At 36.4% G+C, this 24,347-nt stretch overlaps 1 protein-coding gene and 1 long non-coding RNA gene across 5 annotated transcripts in view; one reads left to right on the forward strand and one right to left on the reverse strand.

The window, feature by feature from the left end:
* zbtb20 (zinc finger and BTB domain containing 20) overlaps positions 1-24,347 on the reverse strand; it is a 56,976-nt gene that overhangs the window by 17,700 nt on the left and 14,929 nt on the right. Inside the window, exon 1 of one of the 4 annotated variants that reach the window (XM_079606359.1) lies at positions 19,144-19,413. The exons of the other annotated variants lie outside the window; for them this stretch is intronic. The gene's annotated coding sequence lies outside the window, so the exon portion shown is untranslated. Of the gene's footprint in view, positions 1-19,143; positions 19,414-24,347 lie in introns of those variants that run through there. 4 annotated transcript variants of the gene reach the window in all.
* LOC306995513 lies at positions 4,828-13,422 on the forward strand. The gene is made up of 3 exons (XR_013796882.1): positions 4,828-4,947; positions 12,749-12,900; positions 13,287-13,422. It is a non-coding gene; the product is annotated as an uncharacterized lncRNA (long non-coding RNA).

Here is a 24,347-nt window from a genome sequence, read left to right on the forward strand (position 1 = left end):
ATGCTACATATATGCTTCCAAAATATGCAAGCCGTATACACATATTGCATCCCAAAACACAATACACCCGACCTTCGGGGAGGAACATATCTCATAAGTGGTATAAACCACAATTAGTAGGGTCAGATGCCCCCTTAAGACAATAATGCATTTATTTTTAAACTGTAACATATTTTGATAGAGGTTTAGCATGTGCAAGATGCAGAAAAAAAAACATTTAAAATCTATTTTGACAATTTAGATGAATAATTGAATAACCAATGCCAATGCAGAATGCCAAAAAAGAGATTCATCTGAAAGGTAAATTTATTCTATGACATATACAGGCATATGAATATATACATATTTAATTGCACATATTTTAATTGAAGATATGCCATAATAGCAACACAATGATTTCCCCCGATTAGCCTATAGGTTTTAAAGCATATCAAAGGCGTTTGAAATGTACATTTCATGGAATTACTGAATAATAACCCAACGAATTAGGCTACAATAAGTATTAAATTAAAAAATAGTAACACTGATAACAACACGTCACTCGTGTGCCTGTGTCCCAATTCTCGGGGACAGAACACATTAATGTGTCCACAAATCCCTCATTAACAAATAGACACAAAAACACTTTGATATTCAACATAATACAGTTTCAGATCACTATCTTTCAGAGATTAGATGAATAAACCTCAAAATGTTTCAACTGACTAAATCTTATAAATGTTGATATTCAAATGAAATGACAAAATTGAGAAGAGCATACTTATCAAATGCGTTGAGATGAGAATAAATAAATGAATATGAAAAGAAATGAAAGGGGGAGGGGCCTTCTTAACATCTTTTTCATGATGCAAAGTTGGATTGCACTCTGAAACATTAAAATATTTTTTACACGCAGCAGGATTAAAATGCAAAAAAGCTCTAATCATTTCTGAGAAGATAACCGAGTGCCACTTGCTGAATTTAACAAGACATGCATTTAGGTCTCGACAAAATGTAGCACACTACCGTTGAAACGATCTTATTTACAAGATGACCACACATGGATGACATGACAATGTTATCTCTTTTTTTTTCTTTTACAGCTCTGTCTCTTCTATCCCGACTATCGGAGTTGGGGGCACATAAATATAAGATATAAATCATGACAGCATGAGTTTTCTATTCCAAACTCAGGCTTCCTCTCTCAAAGCAACAAGTGTTGTGTCCAGCTTACATCAGGGATCTCGTTAAACCACACTCTATTTTAAAGGTTTGGTTCACACAAAAATGACAATTCATAAAGTTACAAACCAGTTCTTCCTTGGCACACAAAAAGAGAATTTTTAAAAGTTGTACTTGTCACTTTTTTACATGCAACTCCAATGAATGAAGCTTTAAAGGACCATAAAAGTATCACAGGTGGTCTAAATGATTTGTGTGCAATATTCCAAATCTTATTCTTATTTTTTTATGGAATATTGTAGCATTTATAATAAATGATTTATTCGTGCACCTGATTTTTTTATTTTATTAATGTGCCCTTGTAATATTTAATCAAAATACCCCCCCTCCCTCTCGCAGTGAAGTCTCTTCCCTTCTCTGATGATGTGTTTACTGGCGTGAAGGCGGAGCAACCTGTCACTCACATGAGATCAACCAATAGCAAACCACAACCATGCAATCAATTCCCCATGCACAAAATCAAGTTCCGCTCTACATTTTTTCTTTTTCGAGAAGCTGTTTCACTCAGATATACGTCATGATAGGGAAGAAAAGACGATCGCAACTTGTGTTTCATGCCGACTTTAAGTCCTAATTGACCTTTCGCAGGGAGCTTGATTGACAGGTGATCTGACCAATCATACTTCGCCATCCGCCATTTTGTACTTTTGAGGATTTGAACTTGAAACTGTACTGACGCCTTTCCGCAGTTAAAACAACAGTCCTTCTTGTTCATTCATGTTTATTTGATGCTATAAATGAACTAGAAGGAAGAGATGATCTGTTCACGAGCAGCTTTAACTGATGCTCTACAGCGATCTGACAGACACATTAAAGAGCCACAAAACAGTATTTATTGTTTAAATTTCTATAAAAAATTACTAAATTTGAAAGGTGAGACTTTGTTTAATATGCTTAATATCAAAAGTAACCGAAAAGTAAGCTGGTCTGTCCAGTCTGTCAGCGTGTTGTCTCTGCTCCGCGATGTGTTTTTCACTGCGTGAGAACATGGTGTGTGTGAGAGCGGCGTAGCTTGTCGGACATAGCGACAGTAACTAAGGGGGCCAATTGTTTCAGTTTTGGTTGGTGACACAAAAACTGATGATTCCAAAGTATCAAACATAGACTTTAAGCACTTTACAGGCCTTGCTCTTCCGCAAGAAGAGCTTCATATACATTTATTTATTTGGAAAGGCACATTCAAAATGAGGAAGAGGACAGGCAGTGTGACACTGTCAGATCGCAGCATTTCATATGTAACTAAAAGCCTTAAAAAAGACACATTCCTTTGAGATTCGATGACCCTTTACCTTCCCCTAACTCTTTCCCTTTCCCTCTCTCATTCCTCATCATGCAGTGAAGTGGTTAGCCTGAGATACTAGACCCGTGTGTCATGCCCATGTTCTGGCCCTGTGAATGGATCCAGCATCAGTAGGTCACAGTCACCATCCATCGTGCCAAAACAGCAGACTATCCACACAAACTGTGTAATCTTTCTGCAATATCCTCAGCATTCACCAGGACGACGAAAGACAATCATTTTATCATTGAAAGCACAAACATCTTATAGATGCTAGGGTTGACCCTTGATGAGCCACACTCGAAAGCCGTTGTAAAATTCGCACATCGACAATCGCACACCTGTGACCACACCACACATCAATCAAATTTTATATTAACGCAGCAAGTTGCCGTGTTGCTTGGCAACCATAAACAGCCTACATTCTTGCATTGCACACCTGCGCTATTTTTTAATTGATGTGCAATACACATCAATTGAAGAGCACGCTTTTATTAAAATAATAAAAACTTTTTTTTGCATATTTTGGATAGCTTTACACAAAATGCTAAATCGCTAATGTCATTACACATATAATGAGGTTATATGACAAGCAGTGTGGCATACTATGACATTTTAGTTAATATCACTATAACTCTTTTTAAAAAAGAAAGAAAAAACAGTTCATACTGCAGCAAGTGTGTCTTTCTGAACACAGCTATGGTTTGTGTTAACGTACAGATGGCTTTAGTCACTGCTGTCATGTCTAGCGGGGTTTTTTTTTTTGCATCTCACGCCACAGCATTGTGTTTTATTTAAACAGTCAAAGAAGTTAATTTGTTACTGGCTATTGCTAGTCAGTTACAGGTGGTATTATGGGGAGAAAAGCGCATTTGATTATACATACAGTTTGTCTATGCCCCTGCGAACAAGATGAGTCCTGTACATTTAAAATGCGTAAACGTTTATTTTGTCAACTTTTTGGAGTGCACTAGCATATGATGGCTCAAAGCTAATAGACCTTGATTTTGATTTCATGGGTTTTTTTAATGCAAGAACACATTTAGAAAGCGTGCATTACTGTGTGTGCATATTTACAGCATTTGTATTTTTTATGGAGCCCAAAAGGAGATATTTTTAAGAAACCTCATGCAGCTCTTTTCCATGTTCCTCACACAAACCTATCATATGGCTTCAGAAGATTTCTAATTTATCACCAAGTCATATGGACAACTTTCACAACACTTTTGTTTTTGTCTCTGTTGTGATATGGAAGATTCTTCAAAAAGTCTCTTGCCGTATTCCACAAAACAATGATAGCATATGGGTTAGGAATGACATAACTGAGTAAATAATAAAAAATGTATTTGTGGATGAACTATTCTTTTAATGCTTAGGAACAACACTTAACCATAGGGAACATGTGGCTTTGAATGGTTGGGTCCTACTTGTCTCCAATATATATACACAATATTCGAGTGGAAACTATACTTAAGGTGGGTCAACAGTGTAATTACAGATGGAATTACATGCAGGTATTTTTAAATATAAGCTCAATTTAAAAACATATACACAATAACTGCATTGTATCAAACTATATTAATTTAGATGTTATTACAGTTTAAGTGGATCTGCTTACTGCTTTAATCGAACTTTTAAAAAGCTCATCATGTTATTCTGATGGATAGCTTATAACTGAACTTTGACAAACAGCTCATGAAAAAAACTATTTCCAACACGTTACAAGCTGAACTTGTTGCCAGGGAGAAATCAGACATGACAATCAGTGTACAGTCATTTTAAGTATTTACACATCTCTGTTTCCTTCTAATATTTCACATTGTCCTTAAAAAATGTTGATATTTGTTGAAACGGTTGATGTTTGTTTCTTCAAATTCTAGTTTTATTTACCCATGCATATTTTCCATTGTATTTGCACGCCTCAAGCAGACAGCACAGATGCATGCAATTAAAAATGTTTTTTTTGTTTTGTTTTTTTTCTTCAGAGATGCAACACTGAATTTCACAGATAACCTTTCAACAAACAATGCAGTCTTTGAATTCTCAAAATCTCTTACATTTTTCATGCGCCCATAAGAAAAAAAACTTCTCTCTTTTTGTTTGGTCAGTTTCATATATATATATATGAAATCATATAGTATCATATATAGTATCATATATATATATATATATATATATATATATATATATATATAAATGAGCAAAAATGCAAAATGTGGACGTTGAAAAAAAGGTTCAAGATGAATTGTCATTGTCATAAGCCTTGTTCTGTGATAACCATTCAAGCTGGAATGTACAAGTTGTTCTCTTTGCCAGACCACACCATATTTGCCTGCTAGCTGTGTGTCTGCGTGGAGAGTAACCAGTAACCGTCAACACATGCCAGGTGCCAAACCTCCCCCTTACTCGCCAAACTCGCTCGCTAATCAGCATTACAGAAGATACCGGTAAGTAGAATTCATCCTATACTTGTTTGAATGTAAGATAGAGTGAAAAAATGTGATTAAGATCAATTACGCATTGCATCGAGACCGAGAAATCTCAGACAATGGTTGTTTTATTTTATATAGAATTCGAAAGCATTTAAAACCTGTAAAACTAGTTCGTTTTTAATCTATTTATAAATCAATGGGAAACGCTTGTCATAAAAAATGCTGTACTTATCATTATGTATACTGTGTGTAGTATGCACATTTTCTGTATATGCAATATATGGCCAGTTACATTTGTCAAAATGTGCAGTAAACAAAGAGCACGCTAATTTAATCCTGTATCCCACAATTCAGTGCACTTCACTTGACCTTACATTTTCAGTGTGACAAATGAACCAGAAGATATATTAGTCACTTTTTTTTTTACACATTTTATTTTTGTAGGATGTTTTTAAAATACAAAATAATTTTTCTCCCCATGATAACTGGACGTCACTCGTTGAATTAAACATGCACATAGTTGAGTGACAAGCTGTGCCGCATACAACAATTTCAAATGCATCTTATATTAAGGCCCGTACTTTACGCAAGCACATGCACGCAAACTCTTCGATGACCAAGCTCAAATTTATGTTTTGTTGCACTTGTGAAATGTGTCAGATGGCAATTCATAATGTGACGCAGGTATGTGTTGCATTCTCTATAGCTGACATTATCACACTCATGAGACACTGAAATTAGTGTGCACTCTTTCATTGCTTTGATAGTAAAAAAAAAAAAACTATTCAAATGTGTCACTGCATTCTGTTTAATTCTACTGTACTGCATTAAAGCATTGCTCAGCTCAACTTCGGTCAGCAATGGTCACTGCTGCTCACATCACCAGAAATCACCAGCTGTCACTGAAAATAAATGATGTCTGGTCACTCTGTCTCGGGGAATCACTGCTAGTTATGAACCCCTCTTAAGACAAACTAGACAAGCGGTATTCAATTAAAGAGATCCGGTCACTATATTTCCTTCCCAGCGGAGGTCCGGACAATACTTTTTCGGAAAAGTGATACATTTCCATCGGGGGAGCCGTAATAAAAGAAGAAAAATCTGTTAAATTGTCACAAACCTGGTTTAGTTAAATGGCCAGAGTCATCTATGACAGATACAAATCATTGTTTAGCAGAAGTATCTATTTTGTTGCTTACCGTTTCTGCTACTGTTGTAAAAATAACCGCGTCATCTTTACGTCTTTAGCGAGAGAGAAGCACGGCACTGAGCGGAAAGGGCTTGAATGAAGCGCGTTTGGCTCTAGATAAAGATATTAGAGGACGGTATTATTACGGTAAATGACCCTGAACGCTTGTGGTGTGAGCCGAACCGTTGTTTTGACACGCTGCTCACTTTAAACTGTTGAAACGGTAAAATGGTGAAATTACGTCCGGCTGTCCGGATGGAACCGGAAACGCAGACGTCTGCATGCTAAAATTACAATGACAGAGTCCCACCACAGCAAAATCACTGAGAAATCAGTGTATATTAGTATAGTATATATGTAGTATATTAGATCTCTCTGTAACATGCAAATATACTCATACACTGACTAAAGAAAAATAATACCCATGATCACTAAAAAGTCTGAAACGGATCAAAGCTCCACCGACCTAGATGTTTATGATAGTCTTATCACTTTGTATTTCCGAAACTCACGGATTTATCTCATTACTGTGCATTTTTTACTTTCTCAGAGATACAGTATCAGTCACACACTGCCTTGTGCTCCGATTAACAAGGTTATTATTTCTGATATGTTACACCTGTGAATACCAGCCTGTGCTTGGCCTGAGTTTGACTGGAGTTTGTGCCCTTGTATTATACAACCACAAAAATAATAATCCTCCCCATATTGCAGCAAAGGCACAGGCATTGTGTAAGATTACATTACAAAATGCCCATGAACTCCAGAAGTCTATAACATAGGCCAGATACGACTTGCATTAACCATTCATGCAGTGCAACATCATCACATTCAAGCTTATACAAGCTTAAAACAGAAAGAAGTAACTCCGGCTACAATGTTCTTCCGCAAAAGTTACATAGTGTACCTTAAAATAAAAAAATAAGGGTTAATGGGTCATCCATTATATGGTTTGCTATGTTATGAGTGAACTGTTGTATATCAACATGGTGTATTTTTCCTCACCGGAATTGGCTAAATTTTTGCGCAACGGATGGCTATGACCTGTTATGACTAGACATTTAATACAAGTTGTGCAATGTCTCAATGCATAAAAATTAGCAGAGGAGTAATTTTACTTGATGTACAATAGGTGCTCTGTGGCAGTGGTTGTTGGTCATGACTCAAAAATGTGTCAACGGTTTATTTCGATAGGGTAACAGCCGCAGGGAAAAAAAACACAATGCTATACAACAATAATATTAGAATCCACGTAATCTTAGAACTGAGCAGTCAAGATAGCAAAATAAACAGACTTTTAAAAGGAAGGCACAATCGTTTGTTGTTGCAAGGCTGTGTATCCGTTCAGATCTGTGTTGCACATTTTGATGCAAATTGATCAGCTACCTGGCAGAAGCTAGAGATGTTAGGCAGATCCCAACACGGGGTCATTGTGTAAACCACCAAGCAAGGTAAATGAAAATGACTACATTAAAGAGTATTGCAGGCTCAATAAGTATTTGTGGCATAATGTTGGTCAGCACACACACACAAACAATTCAAGATTATGATGAGGCACTTAAGAATAAAGTGAATGGGGCCATTTTTTGGAGGATTTAAAAGCAGAAATGTGAAGCTAATAGTTTAATAAAAGCATTACATTAATTATAATGCTGAAAAGTTGTTCTCATTTGATTTTTGTGGAAATAAACACTTGTCGATTGGACCCAGAATATTCATTAAATATGCGTTCACACTTGAAGCATAAATACATATTTAAAAACCATAACAACATATTGTTGGCTGCTGAGATCATGAAACCATAAAATGTAGACCAAAATTGCTAAATTTAATATTTTGTCTGTCAAATTAATATATATATTTTTTACAAACTGTTGGCCAGAGCAGTTTATGATAATATTAATACATTGCAGTGCTTGCTTTTTAAAAACATTTTCAAATTTTTTTTACAAGAAGCAATTTTGATATTGTGTTTGATATTGGATCGCCACTTAATGTTCACTGTAAAATATCAGTTAATAAATATAAATATAAACAGGCTGCTTTAAACACATTAGATGATCTGTCCAGCAGCTTGTTTGACAAAACATCAAGTACTAATGACAGTGACCCCAATCCATCCACCATCATTCCAGGCAGATGCTGATTTTAAAAGACACTAATTTGATAGACACTAATTTTAATAGGCATTGTAGATCAACCTGATATTAACGTGAAGCCGGCTGGTGGTTTCCGGTTGGGACCCCTCTCTGATCAGGGCCCCTGTCGTTACGCCACACCTGCTTAGTGCAATCCTTCAGCATCATGGATGAACAAATCCCTTTTTTACTTCAATCAGACATTAGTGCATGAAGTTTACAACACTTTTGGGAATTTTTTGTCAACACACTATACTATTTAGACAAAAAATGGCATAGAATAGTGCATAAGTACGCAAATTGGGATGCACCTTGAGTCTAAAAATAGCTCACTTGTCAGATTATATTTGTAAATTTTCTGAAGAAAAATGTAAGTGTTGTTTGCTTGTGCAGAATAGTTTTTAGCACGTAGGTATCGGGTTGCTATACTATAGTTGCTATAGTGTGTGTTCAGGTATTTGCTTGCTGCCAAAAGAGCCCACCTAAAAGTCTATATGATATTCTGGATTAATAGGGCTCAGATCCCTCTTTTGTAAATCTATGGGATTTTCCAAGAACTACTTTTAAAACAAGGACTTACATGTTTATTACAGAAATAATATACTCCAATAATATACAAAGGAATATACTAAAATGTAAAGTGAATGTAATGGTTTTAGACACTTGATTGTGTGTCAATTGCAATAAAATTGTGCATTTATATTAAATACAATTAGCTATAATTTTTTTACCTGATTTTACCCCCCGTAGGACTTAAGTACATCTTTATATTTAATTTCATAATTACTTCTGTTGATGTTGTCATGACAAGCATTTATGGTAAACTATATAGGCTACTTTAATGTCATTTCTAATGAAACTTTTGTCATGTATTTAAATATATGTATAAAAATATTTGTGATTTTGAAATTATAAAGTACGTTTTTTTAAATAATTCTTATCTTTAAAATAATATTGAATAACACACTACAGTTAAACTTATAATCAAGCACTTTGCATGTGCTAAGTGTCCTTCTTTATGTCACAAGATAAAAAATAAAAAAATCACTTAAAATGCTAGCTTGCCTCATCAGTGCAAATCTCACTAACAACATCAAAACTCCTCCAATAATAAAAGAAAGGCAAATATCTTGAGCAGCGCTGTTCTTTTGACTCGTTTAAAACAATTGTTTTAAAATAACTTTACAAAAGTTTGGCAACGCTAAACATAGCGATTTCTTATATCAGATAATAAATAAAACAATAATAAACTAGACTGTATTTAGGGAAAAATACTGGTTTAGAGACTGGCACTGTTACCAACATAAACATTGTTTTGTGATCCTAATGCACAGCATATGCAAACTATGTTGATTCGTGCTTTATTACAGATATTGTCACAGCTATTTTCTATTTTTGCTTGCAAACTCCAAGTTTCAGGTTAAATTTTTGTGGCTTCATGCTACTACCTTCCACTGCATATAGCCTGCCACTCTTTCCTTTATTTAAGGATATGATATGAACAGGCATGGACAAATTACAGAAGTATGCAGCATAGTGTAAAATTACCATTAAGTGGCCTTTTATTTGAATAATATTATATTATATGCAAGTCCATTTAAAAAAAAAGTGCAAGTACATTCAATACAATTAAACGCACTTCTTTTTCACAAGACTAATCACTTAAACAAGTACGGTAATATCTTACTTCTCGTCTCCTTAAGCCGTACAATCAGTCATGTTCATGCTATATATGATGCATGATACCATTTACACACCAAAGTTTCATACAAAGATCATAGCAATGCTTTGCCGTGTGTTATTTTATAGACACTGTAGCTGTAATGTTGTTATCCATATCATATCACCATCAGAATACTCATTAATTAACAACAGCATGGTAACAAGGCCTCAGACGGTGATGAATTAACGCTAATGTAGTCCACGATGCATACTGTACTGCATATATTGTGTGCACATCCTTTTGATCACCATCCACACTGCCAGAATATATGCATATGAATATAAATGGCAGAGAACAGAGGCCATGATCAAAGCCATGTTCTCGGTATAAACAAAAAGAGAAGGTGCTTTGTCTATACCATGCAGCATGACAAACAGTACAGACAACAATGAATACTTCATGCATATTGATACGGGCAGAGGAGGTAAACGTTTCCTGATAAACACGCAAACACATGCGTGCAGAGAGACTTTAATAAAAGGAGCTCATTAGGGCGCATAGTATGAAGATCTTTCAAAAGCTTTTTAGGAGTACATTAGATGTAACAGACATGAAAGCCTCACAAAGCACTCCATTAGCCTCTCGAATATTTCATATATTTCGTCAAGCATAACATTACATACTAAGCGGCCACCCACTTTTTTGGTGGCCTTGATTTTGCAAGTATTTTTTACGGATTTCAAAAAATTCTTCAGAAAAGTGCCTTGAAAAGCCTTGAACCAAACCAACCAGCTCTGAAATGAATCACAACACGAACTTTGATTTGAAGCAAAACATTGCATGAAAATCAGAACAAAAGACAGGACTGCATACTTTATTTTATTGGGGAATTAACTACTTATCTCATGAAGTTTTGTGAGGGACATAATCAATTTAAAAAACAACAGTACAATATAAAATGAGTCGTTTATAGTCATGGAGTAGAAAAATACAACATTAATTTATCCATATTTCCTTGTGAAAAAGAAGTGTGCTTAATTGCACTGAATGTGCACTTCAAATCTTAAAAATATATTTTTAAAAAGTCCCTGCAGGTAATATAATATCAATTAAATAAAAGGTACACTTTCACGACTATGTTTCTTAACACACTTAAGTGTACACAAGTGCAGATTGTATTAAGATTAAATTTTGTCCCATTTTATATAAAGTGTCTACTATGTACTAACATTTAAATTAATCATTTGATACATATACAATTCACTTATTATGTACATGTTTTTACATTGTATATAAATAAAACAAATACCTGAATGTATTACACATTTAACAGCTGTAATTAATTATTAAATTACATCTAAAACGAGTAGCGGCTCCTGATCATAAATGTAGGTAGGGCAGATTCTTAGTCTTAGCGCTAGTTTATGATAAACATTTTGTAACTGATAACAGACATGTGTCAGTTTGACCCAAGTGTGCCACACACGTCCTGAAAACTGAAGCCAAAGCGTTTCGATCGTCCCCAGGCTGGTCCCAGTATAGGTCTATAGGTCCATGTAATCGATCAGACAAACTAAACAATCAAATTACACTCCAAATAAATGTTTTTCCCAAAGATGGTTTCTGTCATTTTAGGTCGTTTTATCACGCGGATATAAGTTCAAGTCTAAAGTTTAGATTTGAGTTAGTTATTTGATGCTATAAAAACGGGTGTTTGACGTCATGATCGACAGCTTCTCTGAGCGAAGTTGTCACTGAGGCACCAAAATACTTTTTCTCAGGATTTCCGGGAGGAGATTGGAGCTTTAACTTCTACATTTCCTTAACTGTTTATTTCACACCGACGTAATGAGATGTTCTGCAGTGAACTGTACTAACCGATTCTGCAGGAGTGTTGGCGGGGCCTTGATACCGCGACTCCACTTCACACTCACTATTGCGCAGACTCGGGTCCCAAATCAGTGCAAGATGTCAGGCATATTGGGACATTGGCGGTGTAGTGACAAATTCGGGTCTCCTTTAGGACCCCAAGTGATCCCATTTGTTCAACTTGCTTTTATTATGTACTCTCTTTAGCGCCTGATTACAATTCCTCCAAAATCATGTTATGGTAAATGCTGTTTCAACTACATTATAACGACCATTTATGTATTAGTTAGCTAGCTTATACACTAGCATAGCATACATATAAACGATTAGCTCGATAGCTTAGTTTATTCACACATTTGCACTTATACCCTACTACATATATTCTATCATCGATCAATCATCATTAACGATGTTCAATTATTCACTTAATAGGTGATTTTTGTTAATATTATAAATTAATAAATTAATAGTTAATCAAATGTAAGAAATGACATTCAATTGGTTTTATAACGCACTAATGTGTTTTCATGTGCATTATATAGTAACCTATGTGTATTTTAAATTAATATCATCTGTATTAGGGCTGTAAACGATTAATCGCGATTAATCGAATCCAAAATTAAAGTTTGTGTACATAATATATATGTGTGTATTGTGTATAATTATTTTGTATATATAAATACACACACATGCATGTATATATTTGAGAAATATTTGCATTTATATACTGCATATATATTTTTATAGTATTTATATTATATATAAATCTAACTATTTTATATATAAATAACACATTTTTCTTAAATATATACATGCATGTGTGTGTATTTATATATCAAAAATAATTATACACAATACACACACATATATTATGTAAACACAAACTTTTATTTTGGATTAGATTAATCGCGATTAATCGCGATTAATCGTTTACAGCCCTGATCTGTATATACTTAGGATAATCCTTAACTGAGTTTGGGGAGACCCGGTTTCGAGGGAGGACCCGATTTGTCATGACAGCGGCTTCACTTTTCTACAATGGAAGAGAGTGCAGGTGCGTCATCCATCTTTTCTACAGTCTATGGTCTGACCCACCAGTTTGCCAAGAGGTAATCCGTCTTACTTTTCACATTCAAATGATACCAATCTACATTTTTATGTACTGAAGCTATGACTAGTCTAAAAGAAAAAATGAGATGACTAACTTGTATATTGTGGTGGAGAAAATGCTGCATTACTGTTCCTACAAATAAAGCTCTTTCTGATTATGCCATGTTAGCCACTTAACAAAATAAAATAGTGTTGCCTCTGAGGCATTCATGTTACTCAGTAAATCAAGAAAACATGAGATTCAAACATTAAGACTAACCGTAACCGTGTTGAGCTATATAACAAGGATTCCTTTTCTGTTGATAAAGGTATCCAAACAGTTGCTCATCTGTCTAATAACACATAATATATGAAATGATCTTTGGTGTTTCCATGACTTTTTCAGAAGTAACCGGAAATCGAGGGGAACGACAGGCGACGCTATGACACGGCCCGTTACATTTCTCTGGATTTAAACATTGTAGGAAACATTTGGGATAATGTAAGCACACAATTAAACAAAATATATAACACTGTGCTGGTGGTTTTTGGATATTTTAATGCAAAAATCTTAAAAAGCTTGTGCCTTTAAATCATTGTTTTACTTTTTTTGGTGTGCTTTAAAGAATTACACTTATTTTAATGAGTACAGCTATTTTAATTGTAATGTGTTATTTAATTTTACTTTTAAATTTAAGTTTAAAATGTACTAAATGGCAACTTCATCATTACAAATGTGTAATTGCAAATATATTTGAATAGGCTACATAACATACAAGTTTTTAATAGAAATGACATGCTTGTAAAGCATGAAGAATTTTTCAAATATACTATAAGTGGGGTCAAAAAAGCTAATTGCATTTACTGCTAATTTAAACTATAATACATTTTCATTTAATTACAATTAACATGCAATTAAGTGTCTGAAAACATTACATTCAGTTCGAATTTAAATATATTATTTTAAAATATATCACTTCCATAATAAGTACTCTTTTTAAAGTCTGCTGCTGAAGTGTAGTTATTTTTTTTACAAGGGTATAGCAAAATATTTAGATATATACAAAACAATAGAGTATTCTGAAGTGTAGCTAGACTGACTCAATTGTATCATTTGCTTTCACTGACGGTTTTTTTAACACACATAACTTGCATAATATGGAAGTAACGCTTGGCCATTCAACAGAGGCATATATATTTTCTTGACCTCAGAGCTCAATGTAGTTCTGTCTTAAATGGTTGGATGATATTGTTACATTACACGTCCCACTAGCTTAGCATAACAACATTCAAAAATAATGATAGTTTTCATACAGGTTTCCTGAACAACCCCTGGTCAGTCAAACAGCTTTAAACTCATGCCGCATACTATGTTGCTACACCAGGCTGGTACGAAACAACGTTTCAAAAGCATCACAGAGCCACAGTGTTTGTCTCTGTATATTAAGAGTCTATGGAAGAAAGTATTTTTAATGACACTCTTTGCCTTTTTTAAATGAATGGGACTTGAGGAACCTACTATTGCGTCACATTAGTCGCTTGTCTACCATCAGGCTGAATGGTTCTAAAAAAAGAACAGTTTAGGGGTGAAAAGAAGCAGAAACAAGCGATATCATATATAAGCAGATACATGTGTAAAAAAAACACGATCATCAAAATGTACTCCATCTATGTTTTGATCATCGATCCGGACATAGTCTTTGACAAAAACGCAATTTTGACAGCTGCCTTTTTGCTCAAAATGTTGCTTTTTTTTAAGAAACTTACCCGAGGTTGTTAATAAAAAAGAATGCATTAAGTTAGAATAAAACGTTGTTTTTTGTTGTTGTTTAAAAGCAGAGGGTCTGTTCTTTCTTTTGATATATTGCATGTTAAGATATTCATACAACTAAATATTCTGAGGGCCATGAAAATTTTGTGAAAATTATATAAAAAAAATACTGGTGGCGGGCAACTTTTTTTTTTAAACGCTTGTGGGGAAAGAGTTACATTTTATTAATTAAACAGCTCGAAAACATGTTATCGCTAGAAAATGTGAAATGACCCATTAAACATGAAAGAATTATGCAATGATTTAGAAATGTCTCCTTATATAGAACCTTTTTGGCAAAGTGTTCTATAGAATTGAGTCAGGGACCCTTGTGTTCTATATAGAACCTCACTGAACATTTTTTTCTAATAGCAGCCTGGAATGCACTATGCAATGACATCATTTCTATAACTTCGGGACATACTTGAGATCTGAGATTAGTTTAGTAGTTTCTCTGATAAACATTGTCAGAAATATTACAAGCCTTTGGAGTGATCTGAGGTGAAATTAGGTAACAAAAGTGCAAAGAACCCTGAACGTCAAGAATTGCTCCCAGAGATCACCCCACACACACACACACACACACATGGGCGGGTGGGCAGCCATTCCCCTCCTTCCTGCCTGGCCCACAGTGGGTGCGCAGCAGCCGCCTGCTACCTGCCCAGAATCCTAATCAGTCCAGGGGTCTGTCTGTCCCCCCGCCTTCCCCTGTCTCACTTATTCTCTCGCTCAGACTCGCTCCACCCACTCGCTCACCCCTCCGTCTCCCGCCCTGCCTCTTTCTCTGCCTCGGACGAAAGGGGCCGATGATCCTTCAAAATTAATTAGATCCCTCCCCACCCCCTTTTTCCAGAAAAAAAAAAACTCCACCATAAGCACCCCCCCTTTCACAGCCCTTGTTTTCCCTCTCCCAAAAAATCTCTAATCTTAGAAGGGAATCTTCTCAGAGATTTATTGCACAAAATCTGCTGAGAGACTACAGGAAGCGTTTTCTGTGTGTTCTGTCGTTGTCACTCTGTGGCTCTCTGTCACTCAGTAACACAAACTGTCAATACGTCCCTAGAGGTCAGTTTGTCTGCAAGACGCTCAGACGGCTGTGTCCTGCAGCCGCGACAAAGAGCACAGGGTGACTGAGACCAAAGAAAAGAATAATAATAACGCAGATGACGGACAGGCAGAGAGAAAAAGTAAGAAAGGAGCCGAAATTCAGGTTAATCAGAGACGCTTTTTAATGAGGCGGCCATCTCATAAAGCATGCAGTGTGGTGACTGGAAATCATTTTTATCAGGGATGGGGGGAGAGGGGGGAAAACAAAGAGAGAGGCAAGGCAAGAAAAAGGTGAGGGTGGGGTGTCGGGCAGAGAGAAGGAGGGAGGGGGGGTTTCTGGGAAAGGATGTCAAGCATCTGAATAATATAAATCTCAAATATGCAAATGCGACTTACAATGCTCGGCATTCACACATTGTCCTTTGCCTCTGAGCCTGGTCTTTAATGGCACACAGCAGAAACAATAAGAGTGAGAGGTGGTGCTGAGAATTTATTTATAACGCTACCGAACTATATTCGTACATAAAACCAACATAAATATATTAATGATGCCGAATGGTATACACTGACCTGCTTTCCTTTTCAAATACTAAGTGCTTTTTGATGTCTACTGTTTGTTTATAGGTGTTAATAGTCTGCATCACAAGTGTCAGAATACCATATTACTCACGGTGGAAGTATGTTTGAAAACCACAAAAAATGACTTAGAAGGAACGGAAGCAAGAAAGGACCAGGGCAAGGTATTGAAACTGGCAGTGTCTATCTTGTCTATATTTATGGGCAAGAATAATTCAGATCCAATGAATCACTGATACTCTGTGTGACATACTTGTTCCTTGCTTGTAGGTTTTGGCCAAGTTCAAAATCATAAAAATGTCCTTTCTGCAAACATGCACACTGCAACCTACAATTGCAGTGTCGATATTACACTGATATTACATATTACACATCGATATTACAAAAATTTAGTTTTCTCTGTAAAGGAAATCTACTAAATGCAGCAATTAAAACATGCTAATTATCATTAAATCGATCAATCAGACTATTTTTTGAGAATTGCATTAGACGATTACTGTTACTGTGCTTGACCTAGTGCCAATCCAATAGGTTTGCTTATTGGAGTAAATGCTATAAAAAAATAAGTGTTTATGCTAATTTAGCTGTTGGCTCTTAATTGTGGTCATTGTATTGTACTACATACAGTGGGGTTCAGATCTCTCCGGGACCAGATTGAAAATCTTGATTTAAAATCTTATGTCAACCTAAAAAATAAACAGGATTGTGGGGGGAAAAACGAAGAAACATTATGACATTTAGGGCCAGATTTACTAAAAGCTTGCTCCAGTGCAAACTCTCTTTTGGCGTTAAAGAATACCGTCAGGATTTACTTAAGACAGTGAAAAATGAATGCTGAGAAGGCGTGGACTGGCTTATTTTTGTGGCTGAACTTATTGCATATGCATTTATAGGAGTTTCCTTTTCAGACACAAAATTTAAGGGAGGAGAGTATTTAAATGAGTCACGCAACACGATATTACTAATGTTTGTGCGGGTCAATTTACTGGTGTTTGTGCCATTATTTACCCCAAAAAAGCATGTCTTAAACCAGACGCTAATTTGCGCTGCTCTCGGTAGATTGCGTTGGTCATTGTAGAAATGATCCGGCTGTGTGTGTGTTCTTTGATTTGCGCCATTAGTAGATCACGCGCTGGACTTTCCACTCCCAATGGCGCTTTTTTGTAATTGCGCTCTCTCGCTAATTTTCCCTATTGGTAAATCTGGCCCTAAATTATTTTACACGATTGCTTGAGTGCATGCTGTCATTAAAGCACAAGGAGGACATACCAAACACTGACAAATTGTGAAATTCATGTTAATTTTACATTTTTTGACAATATAATTTGTAATGAAAATATAAGGAGAAAAACAGAAGCACTTTCACTGGTGCTGTCAGACGCTTGAAACTCATTTGGAGTCTATATGAGGGCATTATTCAACCTGATCTTTAATTATCAGAGTAAAAAACCCATATAGGTCAAACACTATTGTTTTACGGGGTTAATGCAAGCACCTGTAAGTGTAATCACATAGCAGATTTTCAACCAGCTTTCATATTCATTCTCCATCCTTCCCTAAGCATCCATGCTGTTAATCTAGTCAACATTACACACAAATGTGCAAAAATGGGACCTTTAGGGGTACAGCAGCTTTCACTGAGGCATCTTTGTACTTCATTTTCCCCTAAAAGGAACATATTAGTAACTTAAAGGTGCATATTACAGGATAAGGTATTAATATGCACCTTTTAGGGGTAAATAAGGCACTGCCCCGGTGTCACGATGTTGTAAAGGAAACATTTTTGCCCTGTAAAACTCGATTTGCTTGCCATTTAAAATAGACAATAATATGCTATGAAAACATCCTTGATAAAAGAATAACTAAATGATCAATCAATCTCAGGATTTAATTACCATTGCTCCAGTTGTGTGAACCCTACAGGCAGGTTTGCATTAAAAACACCTACACAGCGCATCAGTTGTAAAAAGCGAAATGCTGTTGCCGTTTGTGGAAAACAATAACTACATACATTAAGAAATATTGTTTTGTTCATGTGTTATATTTGCTGTTAAGAAGAGGTGACATTTACATAAAAAAAGATTGATATCCCCAAAACAGCCAGAGAGAGGTCTCTACATTTTGAAATGGCTCCTCATGTTTTTTAGTAAATCTGAAATCAACACACAGACACACACACACATTCATCATGAGATATTAGTAACACTGGCTGCACACACACTCTGTTGAGGTCTGTCGAGGTGATGGTAAACTCTGCCTTAGGTTAGAGGAGTAAATTATGTTAGCATATAAATGCAGACCAGACTGCATGAGAATACACAAAGACAGACAGTCCTAATGAATAAAATATCACTTTTGTCTTTTCTTTTTTGTTCATGATTTTGTGCAATACAAACATTCCTCAGCAAGCTAAAACAACGGACTGTTACCAGTCGCCGAATGAGATGACAAAATATGTGCCGTCCTCTTGGCGGCATTCATCATTTATTTATTTAGCTAGCGTTTATTTTGAGTTGAATAGGTGGCTTCACTAAATGTAGAGCAACTGCTTTTGGAACCCTTTTAACGTGCAACAAATTGAGTACAGGATGCACATTAATGGAGCAATTTTTTTTTTTAAACAGTCTGTGATTGTTTGAGGAGAAAGTCTTTTGCTTTTACATCAAGCTGAAAGTATTTAAACCATTCAAATGCAAAACGTGAGAAGCAGAATTCCTACATGATTAGACCTTTAAAACAAGAATATCATTCGTTTCTAAAGCACACAAATAATGCTGTAACCAGACGTGGCGAAAAAACAACAACAACAACCCATGTTAAACATCCTGACCTGTTCAGACTGATCCCCAGTGAGCGTGCTCGGCGACTCCTTGTGCATTTCAGATGCACAAAATCTGTTTGCTGATTTACATGAAAACCTACTATTTCTTTTTGACATACTCTTCAACCTTCCACCGCTTTGCCGTATTTTCAGTGTCTGATTTCTCAAATGTGATTCCGGCACGTGAAAAACAAGGAAGTGAAATACAGAGAGTCGAATGCACTGCAATTTCTTTACAACAACACACCAGGCCTGACCTAAAACGACCTCACGCTCTTCAGGCAAAGTGCCAAGAAAGTCTTCCGGAGAGAAGCTTGAATTGTGTGTTTATGGCCTATTGCCATCTCATCGTAAAGTTACGCATGTTCCTGCTTTATCTGAAGCTCTTGTTCTTGTTTTGCTGTCAAAGTCATACTCCTCTGTATTATTATATAGTTGTCATTATGCAGACTTTAGGATTTGGGCTTGGATGCTTCTGATTTTTACTCTTTTTTTATGGATGGCTTTTATTTTTGTCCAAAAATTGTGGTTTTAATTTGTGGTTTTGTCCATTGACATTTTTGTTTCTGAATACTGCAAAAGGAAAATGGCACTTCTGAGTCACAGCTTATTAAAAATAACATTTCTCCTGCTTTTGTGCAAACTACTGCTAATCAAATGCCATAAATACTTATTAGCAGCATATAGACATGGATCCATATGATTACCACCACAGGGAGTCTCTGAAGGTCCAACCAGTGCATGTTTTGTATCAATAAAACAGTTATTTTGCTTTATTTCTAAAATCATTACTATAAACACTAGAGTACACCATGTACAGATCACATAACTTGAACTCTGTTGATGTTTTTTCTATGTTTGCTGTGATCCAGTGCTTCTCTTCAAATGAGACTCCCACTAAACTCTGCATATAGAGAATTACGTGTGCAAATATATTGAACATTTACAAACGTGCAAGCTCTTTCTTTTTTTTGGTGCGCTATATGAAATGATCTCAATTGTACTGATGTTTTGCATAATGTTCCCATTTTTGGGTAAACAATATTGTACAATTGATTCAATAGGTCCTTCTTATATATTAGTGATATTGGCATCTTGAGATTTTAATGACATGATTTCGTCAAATATGATGCATCTAACACATCTAAGTACACTTAACATCCATTTGAATAAATATCTCAAGCATCATGCACTTGGGAAATAATAAATAAATAATTCCATACCATTTGCCCGCTTCATTAAAGTGTAAATCCCTATGTTAATTTACATCACTCATTATGCTTTTTTTCCCAATTCAAAGGCAACACTTCAGTCACTTCTATTAACTATAGTTCTGTTGCATTATATGTGGTGTAAAATTGTAAAAGGGGAAAAAAAGGAAAGAAAAAGAGCCCTGTGACGGGCATTTTTCTATGCCTATTTAACTGAACATATCACAAAGATATTTTCAAGATGGACCATTTGACTGTTCATGTGACGGTCTTTAAAATTATTCGAACCCTGGAGCAGATATTGGTACAATTACAGTCTTATCATGTTGGTACAGATGTCCAAGGCAACTGCCAAAAAAAAAAAAAAATTCATATCATGAGCAAAAGGGGGATAGCCGATAGAAACAGGAAGTCATGAGAATCCTTAAAAAGATCAGAGTGGTGATACTCCCACTAGTGCTTCAGTTCACACTCGACTCCCGATCTGCAACGCCAGACCCTCTCTGCATGGTATCAATGAGGAATGTGAAGGTTTAGATTAAAAATTATGCCTTGTTTTTAGTTGTGTACGACTGTTAAGAATTGAATGCCTTTTGATGATCAGAGCAAAGTCAGCAAACACACTTCAGCCTACAAAAATGGTTCACCAAAGCTGGTCTTCATTACTATGAGCTTAGGGCATGTGACATTGTACACTTTGGATTTAGGCAGACGCCATATCTGTCTTCTGGATGTTATAACAGACCTATTGTAACAACAGCAATCAACATAATCAATGTACGGGGATCCAAAATTAGTGAAGCTTGTTTCCGCCACAGTATAAAAAATGAAAAAGATAATTTTGTGACTTTTTATCTCACAATTCTGACTTTTTTCTTAGAATTGTGAGATAAAAATTCGCAATGACCCCTTTAATTTTTCTTCTATACAAAATAGCCTAATTTATACCAGGGGTCATGATGAACTGCATTTTTAATATATATATATAAATATATATCACACCCCTCTTGAAGTAAATGCAGCCTTTAAAAACAATGGCAGTAACATAGTCATTTAATGGCAGTTAATGTAATAGAGTTTTCTTGTGGTCACCCCTGTATCTGGCTAGAGATCACAAACCACTAATCGTTCATGTGTGGGCACTAGATATCATTACTTGATACCCTTAATATCAAGTCGTGCTCACAGTAGAGCCAAATGATGTCCAGCTTCACCTCTGTGGATCTAACGGGTGGAGGGATAGGGTTATGGGTAGGGTTAGGGTGTGGTTGGCTCCACCCATTACGCCCAAATTACAACTTAAAGGCCCAAGTGCCTTGGTTTGATGCGTTGACGTAATTGCCACTGAAACAGGAAGCTAAGGCGGGACATATTGAATGGCTCCTCCATCTTTTTAAATAGCCAATAGCGTTCAGTTTACCTCACAGACTGCGAGTGGCACCATGGAAACGAATCCGAGCGCTGATACGTAGGATTCAATAGTAACGTTAGAAGTGTGAATAAATTCTAGCCATTTCATTCTGAAAAAGGAATAAAACTCGAGCGTTTGAGCAACCGAACACACATCCCCAACCCATATCCATTCTCCGTGACGTGTCAAGTTCAACGCCGGTTGCGATGTCCGGTTCGTGAACGAATCGTTCTTATGAACCGGTTCTATTTTGTGAACCGGTCTAACCAGTTTACCAAATCGGACAGAATCGTTCAAAACAGTTCCCGTCTTGAGTCAGCGCTGATCCATAGGTTACTCGCTTTCAGATGTGCCTGACAGTCACTCCGACTCAAAATAAACCAATATCCCGGAGTATGTTACTCCAGGACAGTTAACTGATGAGCACGAGCAGCTGACACTGAGCATGCGTTTACTACCAAACGTATACAGTCAGGTACAGCCAGCCACAGTCGCTTTGCTTTGGCTTGGTGGTATTTATAGCATAGGGGGCGGGAGTCGCGGGGGCCTTTCAGAGGGGGAGCTGGACTTTATGTTACACCCATGGCTCTGCAGTGAACTATGAAAATAATGACAAAAAAACAGCCTGAATAATAAGCACAAAAAAATTAACAGTAAAGGCCAGAGTTACTAACAGTTTGCAACAGCCGCAAACCCTCTTTTGGTGGTAAAAAAAAAAAAAAAAAAACTACTGTCAGGAAAGACAAATTAGCATCGAAAGGGTGGACACAGTTATTTTTGCGGCTGACCTTATGTGCATTTGTTGGAGTTTCTCTTTCAGAAGAAAAAATTATGGGATGAGCAACATGATTTACTAAGGCTTGTGGTAGTCAACTAACTGGTATTTCTGTCAAGACCACTATCGTCAAATACGATTGCCAATTGCATACAGTTAGGATTGGCGGTATGTAGGTTTGCCACGATAGTCTGTGTTACCGGTGTAGCACCAAATGTTGGGCCCCGGTCACAGAACCAAGGGGTGGGCCCATCACAACACCACAATATATATCAATATATCTTTGTGGGCCCCCCCTTCGCCGAGGGCCCCTGTTTCTCTGTTCCACTATTACCCCCTGTCTGACGCCTCTGGTTACACGGTGTTTAGTCGCAACACCGGTTTAATCACTTATCCACTGTGGCAAAAAAAAAAATCAGTTTAAAGCATTAAAAATATTTAACGCAGTATCCGTTTTTTTCTGTCACCAGTTGACTAGCTTTGTATGATCACGCTCTTATTAATGCAAATACCATTTGCATTAATGGTATTTGCCATAACACACACAAATTATGTCAAAAAGTCTGTTTTGTCGAGTGTCCTCATAAGAGCAGTCTTCTATAAGTTAAATAAAGTTTTAAATAAATGTAAAGTTTTGTGAGAAAATGGGACGCGCGTCAGATCCGTGTCATGTGCAGAAGCGGCTGTTCTAAAGTGCCATTAATGTTAATCAAAGATCAAAGGTAAGAGAGTAAATTACTCACTCAGAACAGGTGTTGTGCCGAATTTCGACCCCCTGCCAAATTATTACCCCCCTCGTTAAAGTCAGTACCTGATTGCCTAATCCTAACCCCAACCCCTCCCCCACAACTAATCCTAAACCTACCAATGCTAGGGGGGTAATAATTGGCGGGGGCCGAAATTCGGCACAACACCGGCGCCATGATGATGATTATACCTGCAGCCTAATAATCATGAATGCACTCCGCAATCTTTTAACACATCTCCTTCCGAACGGCTTCTTCGCGTAAAAGAAAAACTCCTCATAAAGTGCAGTGAGATGCAGCGACCTATGTGGCGTTTCCTGATGGATCGAGATTGTTCCTTAACTTCATTTTCTAGGTGCAATTCACACAAGCTCTAAGCGTTAATGTCGTAAAAAATACATAGAGGACACTGACAACGCTCTGACAGACAGGACCGAGCTGGTAACATTTAATATGAAACAGTCTCAACTTTCAAATTTGGTCAGTCAGAGAAAATTAAACTGTTCTGTGGCTCTTTAATGTGATGTGACCATAGACTGTAAAAAAAGACAGTCGTGACAGATTGCTTCAGCTAAAGCTGTTCGTGAACCGATAATCTCTTCCTTAGTTCATTTATAGCATCAAATAAACATGAATGAACATCAGAAGGACTGTTGTTTTAACCGCGAAAAGATGTCAATACACACCGTTTTGCAAGTTCAAATCCACCAACGTTAATCTTATAACTCTCCTGACTACTTTGTCGGGCAAAAATGGCGGATTATGATTGGTCAGATCGGCAATCTGAGTCAGATTGCGAAGGGTGAATTGACACTAATTTAAAAGTGAAAGTAAAATGCACACTGCCGCACCAGTTCTTTATAGGCCTAAGCGATGTAAAAGACTAGAAGAGGCTTAGTCGACTAAGATTTTATTGGTTGGTTAGTCGCAGAAAAAAAAAAAAAACTCCACAGGAAGTGCATGGTGAAAGGACCGATCGTTAACGGTGGGTCCTTGTGGTAATTACACTTTGTCAGGCAGGAAATCCAAACATTCGCCTTTCATCCAGCAACCTCAAATATGGCTTATCA

This window comes from Phoxinus phoxinus (genome assembly GCF_949152265.1).
Source record: "Phoxinus phoxinus genome assembly, chromosome: 3".
NCBI classification, from domain to species: domain Eukaryota; kingdom Metazoa; phylum Chordata; class Actinopteri; order Cypriniformes; family Leuciscidae; genus Phoxinus; species Phoxinus phoxinus.